The sequence below is a fragment of the Octodon degus genome, unplaced genomic scaffold, assembly GCF_000260255.1.
Source record: "Octodon degus isolate 3935 unplaced genomic scaffold, OctDeg1.0 scaffold00122, whole genome shotgun sequence".
In the NCBI taxonomy this organism is placed as follows: Eukaryota; Metazoa; Chordata; class Mammalia; order Rodentia; family Octodontidae; genus Octodon; species Octodon degus.
Window position 1 is genome coordinate 1,240,803 of NW_004524698.1, and position 16,523 is coordinate 1,257,325.

The 16,523-nt window shown below is 39.5% G+C and overlaps 1 pseudogene; it reads left to right on the forward strand.

The window, feature by feature from the left end:
- The first annotated feature begins 11,450 nt into the window (after positions 1-11,450).
- LOC101574170 lies at positions 11,451-16,269 on the forward strand (annotated as a pseudogene).
- The last annotated feature ends 254 nt before the right edge of the window (positions 16,270-16,523 follow it).

A 16,523-nucleotide genomic window follows, 5' to 3' on the forward strand; every position in this document is an offset into this window, starting at 1 on the left:
TAGAAAACATCTTGCTTTAGCTATAACTGAGATACTACAATATATTCAGGTTGCTTACTAAGCAAGATGATGCTGTGACTGATGTTTTACAAATGTAATATATATTGTTGTTCATGTATAAGACTTAAAAAAGTATTTCACTGGTTAAAACAGGTTCCCAAGAACAAATAAAATCCTGTCAGCATAAAAAAGTTCTAAAGACACTGGCTACACAGTGTCCAAAAGCTTTGGGCCTATAGATAGAGCCAGGTCTTGTATTTATGACATAAAATTCAGAACCATAGTGGTTAAGGAGAAATCCTTCAGCAATGTCCCTTGCTTACAATGGAGGCTATATCTAAAACACTGAATGAGACACTGATTTAATTTGACTGAATGCTATGTATTTCATGATAAATGTGTAAGTTCATCTGGTTGATTTCTGATGTAACTTAGGCTTTTCATGTTGATAGTAAATACATGTGTGACTTCTCTTAACTAAAACTAGAGAGACTTACAGCAAACTTGTCAGGCTCCATAAATAAAAGGGGTCTAAAAGCTAATGAGTTACAATTGCTATTCCTCAAAAATGTTTACCTGTTATCTCAAATGCTCATACCTTGATTATGGGCACTCTAATTTCTCAGAAAAATTTGTTCTTAGAAGATACCAAAACCCAGATAATCATGCAGGTAAAACCTATAGTGAATATGCTTGATTATTTTTAGATTCCCTTTATGGGGATCCGCCAGATTTTGTCTATAGAGACATAGTAAAGCCTTAACTGTCCACCTCATACAGCGCAGGTGAGCTGAGTTTTCTTGGGGTTTCCTGCCTCATTACAAGAGAAGCTATCTTCAGATTCTTTGGGCAGGGCTGATTGCCCTCAAAGATGCCTCTTCTATCAGTCTAATCCTATATTAGGAAATCCATTACAGGGGAAATTGCCATCACATTCCTTGGGCAAGGCTGCCTGCAAGAGGCCTTAAAACCAAAAAATTATAGTTTGCTCAGTGTACTCCAGGTATCTGACACAAGCTGTAGAAGTAAAAGCATTTGCAGGAATAAATTTGTCTCATTTGACAGAAATTGCTCAGAAAGTGTTCATGATGAAGTCAGAAGTTTCAGATTGAGGTGGTCATGTGTCTTCACCTTTCAGCCTGAGGGAATCCACATTAACTGCCAATATAAGGAGAAAGCTTGCTAAACTTTTAATAGATGCTCATTCAGATTTGTCAGTTATCCAGACAGTGACCCCACTTTTTTTTTCATTTTTAAATTTTATTTTTGAGTCAGGGTCTCATAAGTAACCCAGCCTGGTCTCAGACATGCAATCCTCCTACCTCAGGCTCCTGAATAGCTGGCATCATGGGGGTGAGATTGGGGGGTGTACCGCTACACCTGGCTTGGCAGTACTCTTTATTGTCTACATAAGGCCCACCATGTTTTCTTGCAGACCAACATCATCTAACTTTTTTTTTCAAAGTTTTATTGATAAACAGATAGCAATGAGACAGTTTCAAATCAAATCAGAAGTACAGTTTCAACAAATAATACACTGCATATATTCTTCTTAGTGGTTAATTGCTGTACAAGATGCGGACTTGTGATCCTATTTACAAACACTATTAGAACAAATCATTCTGTTCATTAAGAGAATGCAACTATATATCTATCCTAACCACTTTGAATACACAGATACAAAATGGACATTCATAGGTATACCCCATTTTTTCTAAGTTCCATTATTGAATATTATAGGTGTGTAAACTCAGCAAAATATTCTAAAAGAGTCCAGTAGCCCATAATAGCATTGGGTCGTCTGTTTGACTGGCAATGTCAGAAATTATTGACCTGAGTCCCCCACAGCTCAACATAACAGCATGGCTTTATTTCCTATATTTCATCTTCATACTTTTCTACTGGATGGTTAAGACCAAGGTAAAGCAGGACCTGTGCAACAAGAGTTGTAGCTTTTTGGTCTGAGAATGTCAGTGAAATGCCCTCAGGATTTATCCTGAGATCCTGTACCTCAGATTGTAGAACCTTTGTCAGTGCTGCCATGTGGATGAGTCACGGCCATTCCTTGGCCAATGTGCTCTCTGTGAAAGCCTGAGAGAGTGTCTTCTCCCCATGTGACTCTCCTTAGGCACACTCTATGTCATTGATCACTTTCCTCTTTGGCTCCATAATCTTCTTGATCAGAAAATATGGGACACTACCGAGGTACATGACGTTACAGTACAAGTTCTCATATGAGTGACCCCACTTATGAACCAGAAAGTACTCAGTGTTTTCCATAGGTCTGGCAGCTCATATGCCTCAGTAATAATAGGATTGGCCAGTTTATTTGAGAAAATACCCATGGCCATGGAAGATAAAAAAGGGATTAAATCCCAAATTTAATGAGATCTCTCCTAATGAACCTATAAAACATTCTGACTATTCTTTTTACAATTACAAACTTTAAAAAGGTTATTACTTTTCAGATCCTTCTGCTAATGTCTCAATAGCTATTCAAAAGATATCAAATCAATGGTATGCGAGATGCTGAGGTCCCCTGGACCCTATCTTTATCATTTTTATGGGAAGTCATTACTGTGTACTTGATACAAGTCCTTGACCATATTCATAATTATCCTGTTGTGATAATTTGACCCATACATATTTAATTGTTTCTTTGGCTTTGTGTCCTCCAGACTCAAAGCTATATATCTACCCAACATGGAAAATGCCTGGTGTCTATTGAGGGACTTTAGATAGAACCTCTGAAGAGTATCTCTGACTGTTAGTCAACAACTATGACCCCTTTCAGCCTGAAGAAGCCAAAGCGGTCATCACCCATGGTTCCCTCATGGCAGTTCAGGTTACTTCTTCACAGGGGGAATGTTGTAGGCAGCTGAATTAGATAGAAATATTATAGATAGTCAGACAGGCCCTCAAGGAGACAATATGGAAGATAAGGTGACTTTGCAACTTGGAAGAGACAGACACTCCCCTATGGGCCACACCTCAAGACAAAAGAGGAGACACAGCTACATACTTCCATAAGGATGGGCATCAGGGATTGATATTCTAAATAGGTATCAATCACCTTAAAGAGTCCAAATGAGTCACTATCCCAACGCCCAACAGGAAGAGACCCTATGCCATATTCATGCCCACTTGCTATGTGACTCACTTCCTCTTTTGGTACTGGATTTGATCAATTTTATCTAAGCAATGGTGCTTATAATCTCATTGGTTGACCATAGTTTTGTTCCACCTCATGCCCACCTAAGCAAGTTCCCATGTCTTCTCCACCACCTTATACCCACCTCACTGCATGGTTTTCCTCTATAAAAGTCCCTGGAAGAGATAGCTTCCTGGGGACAACTTGCTTGGGCCCCCCTCCTGTCCCTCTCTCATACAGGAGCTTTCTTTCCCTCAATAAATATATTCTGCTCATAACTTCTGTTTGTTCCTAAAACTCATTGTTCTGTTTTAGAGAACACAAACTCACCCCAGGTACCTTTTAGTTTGGGAGATCAGTTTTTTCCCCTGTGTCATTTGGAGGTTCCCCATATTAGTAGGACCCTCTAAAGGCACCTTGGTGCTGTTAAGTAGTAAGATGAGGTGACTGTCATGTGAGATTTATCCTTTCCAGAGTAGCAAAAGAGCCTCAGAAGTCACACTAGGTTTTCAGAGGGCAGAGACACCCTATTCTGCGATTTACATAGACAATTGAGAATTCAAGGAGTGTGAAGTCATCTTCACAGAGTTGCCTGAAAAACATGTTTATGCATTTGTGATACCAAGAAAATCCGTGGGAGAGCTTTGAAAGAGAAGATGAATGTCTCCTGGTGGTGGAAATACAGTTCCAGTAAAGAACAGTACTAGATGTGTGGTGTTCCATATACGAGCTCTCCTTTTGCTCTGAGCAGCCCCAGCAGGCATCACTCCTCTCAAGCAGTGAGGGCTTCAGTCCCAGCAGTACAAACAGTAATGCTGGCCCAGCCATGTTGGGTTAAACACACTCTCTCCATGTCATACCAGATGACCCACTAAGATTGGGTCAGTTGATCTGCCACTCAAAACTCAGAGGTTAGCCTCCTTTTGAGTTGGATAGGGCAAAAATCTGACAGCATTTTTGCCCCTTGTCAATGAACCTCAGCATTTTCATTCAGTGTTTAGCTGATGTCCGATGAGTTTCAGAAGCAACCAGGGCTAGCATTGCCATGGCTACCTTAGGACTTTCAGAGAAGGAATTGATGAGTAAAGTTCCAGGGCTCCCTTATCATCCAAGGTTGGGCTAGGAGACTTATGGAAGAGACAAAACCAGAAATTGCCTGGAGAAATTCATAGAATCAGCCTCTTTAGCAATCAAACAATTGGTCCATCAAGTATGCTGGGGACGAGATGGATACCACTGAACCTAGGGTTCTCTTGCTTATCTTCTTTTTATACTTGTATCTCCCATCTGTATTTTACTTCTGTCATTTGCACATCTATGCTATCACCTCCACTAGACCATGAGTTGTTGGAAGGCATGCCTGGTTTTCCACTAATGGAGTAAATTTCACTCCCTGTAAGACCAAGACCTGGCCAAACTGAGTTGAAAGAGGCTCATGCTATAAGCAGCTACAATATATTTTAGGGCTGTTTTTTTTGTCACAAACCCTGACCTTACCAGACTTGTAGTTATAAAAAAAAATTAGTAGCTCCCCATTTTAAAGCAGGCTGGGAGTAATAAGAATAAAGCTGGAATAAGAGCTAGGAGAGCAAATTCATATCCTGGCTCTGCTACTGTATTTTCTACTTGGGTGATTTGGGGCAAGTTATTTAATTCATTTGGGCTTGAGTTTTTGGCATAAACAATGTGTCATAATTAATCAAGACTTATTAAGCATAAATGAGACCACACAGATGAACACTCTTGTTCACAGGAAATACAAGGTGGAGATTTTTTGTTATTAAAAAATAATGAATCGATACAGTTATTGTAGCAGTCTTAAGGTTTTGTTTTATGTTTTGAACACTATAGTACTCTAAAGAGTCCTTTTGGGGTCCCTTCATAGCCACTGCTTCCTGAAAGTAATTACAGGTTAGACTTTCCTACACTCTACACATGCCTCAGCTCCTCCTACCCTGCCTTCCAGTTCTGCAAGTCCATTAGTGTCTCCTTCCCAGGAAGTTATACCTGAGCTGGTGGTTGCAAGGCCAGCCTAGGACCCCTAGACTGTGGCACATGCCCCACCAGGGGCCTGAGCCCCATCTTCCGGGATGAGTACTCCATGTCTGTGTCTTACTGAATTTCTATAACATCACACTCATCTATCTCAGAGTTATTCTATCCCACCAGTCTCTGAGCTTCCTAAAGACATGGACCATGTTCCTACCCATTCTGTACCCCTAGATACCTGGCACATAGTGATAGTGAAACCCAACTGATTGTAGTGTTTGGTATAGAGCAGAATATCAGATATGGCAAGGGTTAAACTCATTGCCTGAATCTACAAATCATCACCTTCTGCTTCAGTGAAAGGCATTCCAAGGATATGCAAATAGCTTTCTGATATGTGCATTTGTTTTTCAATATTTTAAAAGGAAAACAGTGAGGAAAAAAGCCAGCCACCAGTATTACACAATCCAGATTGGGAGGGCTGGCACTGCTGCTGTGATGGCCGAGGCAAGAACTTTGCTACATGGTTTGGTTTTGAAAAGACAAATTCCCTAAAGGGGAATCCCTGAGCCAACAGCATGACTGATCTAGCAGCCTCCTGACATGAAATCAGATTAGAGGCTGGCTTGGGACTTCTTACACCCTGTGCATATTTTGCTTATGCAGCTTAGTAGGTATGGTGTTATAGGGAGAGCTGCTAAGCTAGTTCTGTGCCTTCTCCATCTTTTTCTACTCTTTGATCCAGGCTTAACTCACCTGGAGATATTTTACCCTCTCTAAGTCACTCTCTAGCTCAGTTCAATCCCATTGATAGCAATGAGAAGCCATCACCAAATCCTTCGCATGGTCCCGGTGCCCATTGTCGATTTATCTCTCAAGTCTCTGCCCTTCTCTACACCCCAGCTGCTTCTACCCTGATTTAGCTCCTGATTATGTTTCACTGGGATAAACAGTGTCATACTCATCAATAATTTACTGTCTTAATATGCTGAGCTGTAAAAGGCTCAAGTCAACAACCTCTGACATTGCCAGTCCTATGGAAAACCCACTACTATTATGGACTACTGGACTATATCGGATCATTTTGCTGAATTTACACATCTACAATATTTAAATGGCAATGGAATACCCATCTCTGACAAAATTAAATAAAAAAGGGGATACAAATGACGGACCATTTCGTATCTGCATATACAAAATAGGATAGATATACAACTACTTTCTGTTAATGCAATGAGAAGAAAGATTTGTACTAATAGTGTTTAGACAGAACATAATGTATGTATCTTGTGTTATGAATAACCTCTACAAAGAACAATATGCAGTGCATTAATTATTGTAACTGTCCTACTAACATGTTTTGAAACTGTCTCATTGCTATTTGTTTCTCAATAAAATTACTTAAAAAATTTACTGTCAACATTTTTCTGCTGTGCTATGTGACTGTGTCACCATCACTTGCTCAAAGTCATGCCATGTTTTCCCACTGACTTATGGATAGGCTTTTAGATAATGGCTTCCTTGAGCTCTAATTCACATACTGCAGAACTCACCCCTTTGTCGTGTGCAATTCTGTTGTCTTTACTGACAGAGTTATTCAACCATTACCACTCTACCTAATTCCAGAATATTTCCAATTAGCAAAAACTGAGCCTTGGATGAATCTCATTGGCTTCAATGCTGCTACTGCACAAAGCTACAGAACATCTCCATCACTCCCAAAAGAAGCCTATACCCAACAGCATGAACTTCTTCCTCCCAGTTCCTAGCATTCAATAAACTCTGTGAATCTACCCATTTGGCACATCTCATGTAAATGGACTTACATAATTTGTTACCTTTTGTATGTGGCATGTTTTACTAGCATAATGTTTTCAAAATTCATTTATCTAGCATATAACAGCACATCACTCCTCTTTATGGCTAAATAATACTTCCTTGGATTTTGTTTATCTATCCATCTGTTGATGATTATTTCAGTAGTTTCTTCTTTTTGAATATTATGAGTAGCACTGCTATGAACATTTGGGTACAGTTGGTTTTCTTTGTGTGGCACATGTTTTCATTTGCTTTGTGTAACTACCTAAGAATTGAACTTATGGATCATTTGGAAGGTAAAGATTGGGGTCAACTCCTTACTGCGGTGTCATTTTGTATCTGCACCCTTCTCCTGCTGGCCTAGCCCTCCTCCTTTCCTTCCCAGGTAGATGAAAGCAGCTTTTGGAGCACACCACATGCTGCCACCCACTCTGGCATGGCCCACTCTCTCTAACCTATCTGACTCCTCAGAGTTCTAGCATCCTTACTAACTGGGGATTCTCCAGTGAACAAATGCAAGTTCCTGTTCTTCTGGAGCTGTGTCAGAATGGCAGGAAGTAGGTGAACATAAATACAAGTACATTAACAGTAGAGAGCCATGTAGCTATCCATTTGCAAGCATGTGCTTCCTTTTCTACAATGTGGCATGATTTTCATCTCAGTAGGAACAAGAGTTACGTTTTTCAGCTTCTTTGTATCTAGATGTGGCCTTGTGATTATTCTCAGTGGGGTTCGAAAGGAAGAAATGTGTGTCACTTTTGGGAAGCATGCTTTCAAAAGTTGGTGTTTTTCTGTACTCTTCTCTGCCCTCTTTTAAATTTTGGAACGAGGAGACTTTTAAGCCATACAAGATTGCAATGCCATATGGAAAACCCTATGCCACATGATGGAAGGCACCAGGGTCTGAATCACATGGTGCTCGCTAGGAACACCATAGTAACACTAAGAAAGCTGTGGATCATGGACTTTTTATTCTCTGAGGCCACTGAAATGCTAGGTTCACTTTGTAAAGCAGCTAGTGTTTCCTTAATAAAACTTTAAATAAGAGGATTTTTCCATTAGTTATAGTCCAACACAATCCATATTTTCTAGAAACAATTGGATGTGCCCTGACATTTGTTTCCTACTTGGTGCCTTTCATCTAAGCCAATCTCCCCAATGTTTCCACCCATCACAGTATACCCCAGAGCATGGTCAGAGCTGGCTGAGTGACAGGAGCACTGACTAATGGAGAGTGGGAAAGAAGGGGTGTCCCCTACTGCATTAATAATCTTCCCCACCCAAACACACGCCATTTCTTTCTGTTATCAGACAGAAGCACATTTTCTAGTCTCCTCTGTGGCAGAGACCTTGGTAAGTGAAAGTACAGCCAGCAGCCCTGGACCACCTACTTCCCCTCACTGTGAACAGCAGAGCTCCCCAGATCTTGTTTTAATCAGCTTTGCTCCTAGCCTACATGCTTCTCTTTGGACAATCTTCCTCTCCTCATTCTCTTCTTCCTCCTTCCCCTTCCCTGGAACCAACTGTGCATACCCCTCCCCCAGCCTTCAAGGAGTCCTCCAGCCTCCCCTGGCTCTTTTTTATCCCACAGAGCCTCAATATTTCCTATTTTATACTTACATTTGTTATACAAATGATCGTTTTTAGGGTCAACTTTCTTTAAATGAAGAGTAGGGGAGTTTAAATAATTACAATGTTTTATATCTTCCAAGAAACACAAAATGTTGCCTGTAGTATTTTTTTTTTCTTTTTTGCCTTTAAAATGCCTAAAACATCTGCTGTAGTAGAAACCCTCTATACATCCTTATCTAACTGAATCAGTGGTACTTTAAAATATACTAAAACATTGAGTTTACCTAAAAGAGGCAGAATTTATTTGGAGGTGGAATTGTGATGGCGCATAGCATCCACCGCAACCGCGCCAGGGCTGGCATGGTAGTCTGTTTGCCCAGCAGCATGGAGAAAAAGGCACATCCCACAGACACCAGCAGTGCCCCTGGTTTATCTTTGGGTGACTGTTGTTTCACACTTAAGTTCACTGGCCACAAGCGCCTGTCTTTTGCAGACCACAATAATCCCCATAACATTTGAGAATTCAGTAGTTATTAACTGCAAACTGGCCTAAACACTTACTTATTCCTTCAGAGAGGAAGTTTAAGTCTCATCAGTGTTTCAGAGTCTACAGACATGAGGTTCCAGGCTCCTGGGAGTTTTCAAGGGCCAAGTACGCTTCAGCTGGAGATACATAGATTCCTCATCTAATTGTTCTTGTTTTTAAATCTTTAAATATTTATTGCCTACCCCTTTCTACTTTGAGAATTCTAATTATATAAATATAAGTTTCTTGATTTTGGCACAGAATGAGCTACTGTATGACTGATCTGTAAATTCTTTCTTCTTCATTTTTATTTTGGACAGTTTTTATTGTTATATCCATTTAAGTTTGTAAATTATTTACAATGTGCATTCTATTGTTAATCTTATGCTATGTATTCATTTCTGAAATATTTCTCTAAAATTCACTCTGTCTACAGCTTATACCTTTCATATTTCAATATTTTCCACAGTTTTTAATATGCTGTATAATTATTGATTTTCAATAAAGTTAATGAAGAAAATAATTTTAAAAATCATTTATTTATTTGTCTGGTGTAGGGATTCACTATGCAACCCAGACTCATAATGATCCTCCTGTCTCAGCCTCCCCATTGCTGGGATTACAGGAGTATGCCACCATGCCTGGTTTCAGTGCCAGGCTCAGTGCCTGGGGCCAGCACGCCATGTGGTACTGGGGATCAACCCCAGTCCTAGGTGCCTCTAAGTTGGCACCTAGATGGCTGAACTATCTCCCCAGCTGTTTCTGTTTTTGTTGTTTGTTTTTTTTTTTTTTGGTTTTGGTTTTTTTGAGATAGGGTCTCACTATGTACTTTACATTGGCCTTGAACTCACTATGTAGCCTAGGTTGGCCTCAAACTCATGGTGACTTTCCTGTCTCAGCCTTACAAGTGCTGGGATTATAGACCTGCATCACCACAACTAGCTTTCCTATCAAATTATTATAGCTGCACTTTACTGAGCACTTACTTTATGGCAGACACTGTAATAAACACTTTCATGCTTTCTCTCACAACATCCACTTCTATGGAGCACCTATTATTATTGTCCCCTTTTCAAACAGGAGGAACTTGAGGCTCAAGCAATTTACTTAAAGCCACATGGTAAGTAGGAAGTGGGAGACAAGTGTTGGATTTCCAGTCCTGCTCTTTTAGTTACCATATTGCACAGTAGAAAGTAGAACTCTTGGTCTTCATGAGTGACACAGTGTAATATGTTTGAACACAGGTCCTTACTCTGGTGCTCTTCTGGGCCCCCAACATATGGATGGGCTGGTTCAGGATGAGCTTGGTGAAGTATCAGATCTCCTTTGCAAGTGGGTTTTCAAAGAAGAAATAAGAGGTTTTGCTAGACTGTATTAACATATTCTAATTCAATTAATGAATGTTGGTTTTCTTTTGTATTTTGAATGAATGTTGGTTCAGACAATAATATAATTTCCAAGTCTCCATCAAGAAGAAGCTAACAACATGTGGTTCAGGCTTCCACCTTCGGGAAAGATTGGAGAAATGACCTTCTGGATATGTTTACTCATTATTGTGATGGGGGTTGGGTGTGCAAGGCACATGCATGTTTTTGAAGTCCTTTCTGGACTGAATTATAAAGCTAGAAGATGCTTCAGCCTTTGGTATGGTGGTAGTAGAAAAAGCCTAGGATTTCATTTCCTCCACAGAACAAGGTCTAAGCCCAGCTTGCTTGTCTTTTAAAGATGAGGAGGAGAAATGCAAAAGGGTTAAGTATGAGGCTGTAGGGACTGGTTTTCAACAAAGGTGTTGACAAAGTAACTAGGACCAGGATCTCAATTTTGCTTGTGGAACCTGCCCTTTGTAAATTAATTTTCACCTTTCATGATTACATTTTACTGGCTGTGTGGGCTGATTTATTGCCTCCCATTCTTCACTCTTTCTTCACATTCATACTTTTTCACCTATGACTTTCCCAGTTCCTCCCATTAGAAGCAGAGCTTTCTTTCTTGTTCCTTGATTTTAGGTTTTTCCATGTGACTTGTTTTGGTCAATAAGCTGTACCAGACATGTGAGCAAGATGTTCCCTCTTTGCAGGAGGAATATGTGGGGCTAGCCCATTAGTCCAGGGAGCACAAGGGACACATGGAACAGTTCAGGTTGCAGTTTGCAGGGAACAGCTGCTCAGGTACTCTCAGCCTGTATCAGAGCACCTCTAGCCTACAAACCCAAAGGCAAATGGGTGCTTGCTACTGTGAGCCATTGAGAGGTTGTGGCTTTTCATTATGTTGCAACCATAGATGGATAAATTAATACAAGTTCTTTTTCATTCTCTTCAATGATCTTTTTGCTGAATTATAAGTAAATAACTCCTAAACCCAGATTAGGGTCAGTGCTTGAATCTAGATGTTCCCATGTGCAAAAAGCTATCTTCAGATCCTGGAGAGAACTATGACATTATAGAATGGAAGGAAGAGCTAGGAGCTAATCATTCTGATGTAAGAATCTGTCCTGAGATAAGCATGTTACTGTATAATGAATGATCTCATTCTGTCTTCAGGTTAAAGCTTTGGAGTTTTCAACTCTGATGAGGTAAATTGAGACTTCTTGAGTGGGAACTTTTGGATGTCCCTGGAATTTGCACAATCTGAAATGCAAGCTACTGGAGGCTCCATAAGAACCACAGGACTAGAAGGAACACAGATGCTATCAAGCCTTCCTGATTCCAGGGAGGATCACTTTTGGGTTTCTTTCCTCTTCCTCTTCCTCCTTCTCCTCCTTTTTCTTCTTCTCCTCCTCCTCCTCCTTCTGCCCCCTCCTCCTTCTCCTTCTTTGTCTTTGTCTTTGTCTTCATCTTCGTCTTCATCTTCATCTTCTTTCCCTTTTTTTTTAGTGTGAGACAAAGTCGTACTAAGTTGCCCAGGCTGATCTCCAACTCATGGGCTCAAGTGATCATCCTACCTTGGCCTCCAGACCAGTTGGTATAACAAGTGTGTGTTACTGGACCCAGCTGCCACTCATCTTTGAAACAAAACCCTCCAACGACTCTGTCTCCTTCCAGCTACCATTTTCTCTGTTACAGCAAAATGTCCTTTAAAACTCTTGCTCACTGTCCTTGATTCTTCTCTTTCAATTCTCTCTTTAACACACTTGAATTAATCCCCTCTGCCAAAGCAGCTGTTATCAGATAGCCAATTATCCCTATGGCCTCCAGGCAGCACTCATGTGCAGTTTGTCATCCTCAATGCTTACTTCATCCTGGCTTCTAGTTCACTGGATATTCAATCTACTGATTGCTCCTTATCATTTGCATTGTAATTTTTCTGTATCTCTGCATCCCTCAAAACCTGGAGGGCCCAGGGTGTAGTCCTTTGACTTCTGCTCCTTTATCCACATTTATTCTTTTTAGACCAACTCAGTCACATGTCTTGAAATGCTGTCTTATGCTGACAACTAGATTTTATTTCCCACTTCATCCTCTACCAGAACCTCATTGTTGAGATGTAAAATTCTTTATATATTACCTATGAATGCTTCTTTTCAAATATGTGATTTGCAAGTATTTTGTCCCTCTTATAAAGCTCATAAAGAGGGACTGGGGATACAGCTCAGCAGGATAAGAACCTGCCTGGAAAACACAAGGTTTTGAGTTTGATCCCCAGTACTGGAAAAAAAAAGTTCATAAAGAGGGTCTGTACAAAAGTTTTAATGTTGATATATCCAATTTATCTATTTTTTTGTTTCTTTTACTTCTAGCATCACATATAAGAGAACATTGCCTAATCGAAGGTCATAAGGATTTTCACCTATTTTTCCCCTATGCTTTAGTTATAGCTCTAGCCTTTAGATCTTTGGTCTTTTGTTGTGTTAACTTTTGTAATTAGGTACAAGAAATAAATCCTTTTTTAATTCCACTTCTATCATTTTCTTTTGTAATTCCCTCACTCAAATGAGAGATACCATTTATTTAGGGTATTTAGGTTGTGTGTCTGGTTCATTTCAACCAACACTGTATTTTCCAGATGTACCCATTCACTTATACATGTGTCAAATTTATCATTCTTTATAGCTGAGTAGTATTCAATTATATATACATACCACATTTTTTAAATCCAGTCATCTACTGGCTACTTCCAGGATTTAGCTATTACAAGTTGTGCTGTAACAAATATTGGTATGTGTATATGGCTATAGTATGATGTCCTAAGCTGTTAGGGGAAGATACCTAGCAGGGGATTGTTAGGTCATATGCTAGATCTAATTTCAGCTGTGTGACAAATCTCCACATTGCTTTCCATAATGGTTGTCCTAGTTCACATCTGCACCAATAAGAAAGAAGGGTTCTTCCTTTTTTTCACTTTAAAATTTTATTTTATTTATATTTTAATAATTTTATTGATAAAGAAGTAGCAATGAGATAGTTTCAAAACAGGTTAGTGGTACAGTTACAATAATTAATACATTGCATATTGTTCTTTGTAATAGTTGTTCCTAGGTCAAGATGCAGACCTGATATCTTGTCTAAACACTATTAGTTCAAAACCTTCTTCTCATTGAACTAAGAGAAAGTAGCTGTACATTTATGCTATTTTGTATATACTGATATATATATATATTTTTTTTTCCACTACAAAATGGTCCATTTCTATCCCCTTTTTTGTTTACTTTTGTCAGAGATATGTATTCCATTGCCATTCAAATATTGTAGGTACACGAATTCAGCAGAATAATTCAATACAGTCCCGTAGTCTATAATAGTAGTGGGTTATCCCCAAGACTGGCAGTGTCAGAAGTTGTTGACTTGAGGCTTTTACAGCTCAGCATATTAATATGGCTTTACTTTTTATACTTTGTTTTTATACTTTTCTGCTGGATGGTTAAGACCAAAACAAAGCAAGACCTAAATAACAAGAAATGTAACTTTTGTATTTGACAAAGAAGGGTTTATTTTCTACCGTAGCCTCACAAGTATGTGTTATCTGATTTTTGAATGATTGTCATTTTTTTCTGGAGTAAAATGGAATCTTAGCATTGTTTTAATTTGCTTTTCTCTAATGGGCAGAGATGTTGAACAATTTTTCATATATTAGTTGAACATTTGTATTTCTTCCTCTGTGAAGTGTGTCATTTTTCTTGCCCATTTCGTGATTGGATCTTTAATTTAATTCAAATTTATTTATTTATTTTTGGTACTGGGAATCAAATTCAGGACCTGTGCTTGCCAGGCAGACACTTACACTACTGAGCTGTCTTCCCAGCCCTGGTTCTTTAATTTTAGATGATCTTATTCTTTGAATTCTTTTTTATTCTAGGTATTCTTTGTCTGAGGAGTAGCTGGAAAAAATGCTTTCCCATTCTATAAGTTGTCACTTCAGTCTACTGATTGATTCTTTTGCAGTGCAGAGGCATTTTAGTCTGATATGATTAATTTGTTCATTCTTGCTCTTATTTTTTGTGCAATTGTAGTTTTGTTTGGAAAATCCTAACACCTATGTCTTCAAGTATTTTACTATTTTATCTTCCAGTAGATTTAATGTTTCTGTTTCCATGTTTAGATCTTCAATCCATTTTGATTTTGCATATGGTGAGACATAAAGGTCTAGTTTTGATCTTCTCAACTGGTTTTCCTATCACCACTTGTTGAATAGCCTATGTTTGCTCCAACCTAGGCTTTTTGCCCCTTTGTCAAAGATCAAACAGATGAATGGGTCTCTGGAAGTTTTTTTTATCCCCAATTCTGTTCTACTGACCTATATATCTGTTTTTTGCTTCATGTATTGTTTTCATCATTATTGCCTTGTAGCATAGCTTGAAGTCAGGCAGTGCTATGCCTCCTGTTTTGCTCTTGTTGCTGGATCTTTTCATATAAATTATATTTGAATTTTAGGATTGCTTTTTCCTTTATTTGTTTATTTATTTTTGGCAGAACCAGGGATTGAACTCAGGCCCTTGTGCTTGCCAGGGAAGCACTTATTCTACTGAGCTATCTCCCCAGCCCTTTTTAAAAATTTTTTTTAAAGAATTCAAAAGTCTTTTTTTTGTGTGGAACTGGGGATTGAACTCAGGCCCTTGTGCTTGCCAGGGAAGCGCTTACTCCACTGAGCCATCTCCCCGGCCCCAACAAAATAGTTTTTGTGAAGAGACAGAGGCTGAGCAGTTGCTGCCACGTTGCTGACCCTGAGCAGCAATCAACTCCATGTAGAACCTGGGAGCAGGAGATTTGGCATCAAATCTCTTCTTTCATCCCTCTCCTGTGAGAATTTTTCTGATCTTCAGCTACAGTTTTTGTCACTGTCAGCAAATTTGTCTTCAAACACGATAGCTAGCAATGTTACCAACAAGACAGATCCTTGCTCCATGAATTCCCATGTGTTCGTTGGGAATCTGAACACTCCTGTGGTGAAGAAATCTGATGTGGAGGCCATCTTCTCGAAATATGGCAAATTTGTGGGTTGCTCTTTTCATAAGGGCTTTGCCTTTGTCCAGTATGTTAATGATAGAAATGTCCAGGCTTCTGTAGCTAGAGAGGATTTCAGAATGATTGCTGGCCAGGTTTTAGATATTAATCTGGCTGCAGAGCCAAAAGTGAACAGAGGAAAAGCAGGAGTGAAACAATCTGCAGCGAAGATGTATGGGTCAGTACCAGAACACCCTTCTCTGTTCCCTCTACTCAGCTCCTCTTTTGACAGGATGAACTATGACTTTCAGCATGATTAGTATGATAGTTACTCAGCATGTTTTCCTCCTCCTCTCATTACTTGGGCTGTGGTGCCCTCACAAAATGCCAGCGTGTATCAGGAAACAACTCCCGAAGAGCAAAAGTGGCTTCAGTTCTAAGAGTGGCCAGCGAGGATCTTCTTCCAAGTCTGGAAAGTTGAAAGGTGATGACCTTCAGGCCATTAAGAAGGAGCTGACCCAGATAAAACAAAAAGTGGATTCTTTACTGGAAATCCTGGAGAAAACTGAAAAGCAACAGAGCAAACAAGCAGTAGAGATGGAGAATGATTAAGACCAAAGAGGAGCAGACCACCATCTCCTAGAAGAAAGATGAGACTAATGTGAAGATGGAGTCTGAGGGTGCTGCACATGGCTGGTGAGGAAGGGGATCTACTGGATGATGATGAAAATGAACAGCAGGCAGAGGACCAATTGGAGTTGATCAAGGATGATGGAAAAGAGGCTGAGGAAGGAGAGGATCACAGAGACAGTGTCAATGGTGAGGATGACTCTTAAACACGTAGCTGGGTTTAGAAATCTTGTCCCATTATTTCTTTATCTAGGTGCTAGTCTAAGATCAAAATTTCACTAGATCCTCTCCCCTAGTATCTTCAGCACACGCTCACTATTCTCCTTGTGTAATATCATGTTCATAATTGCCCTGTGCCTAGTACCATTTTGACTTCCTTTGATGCTCCTAGTAGTTTTGTTAAGTCTTCTCCTGTAATTTTTGCTTTTTAATTTTGATACCTCTTTATGACTTAACAAAA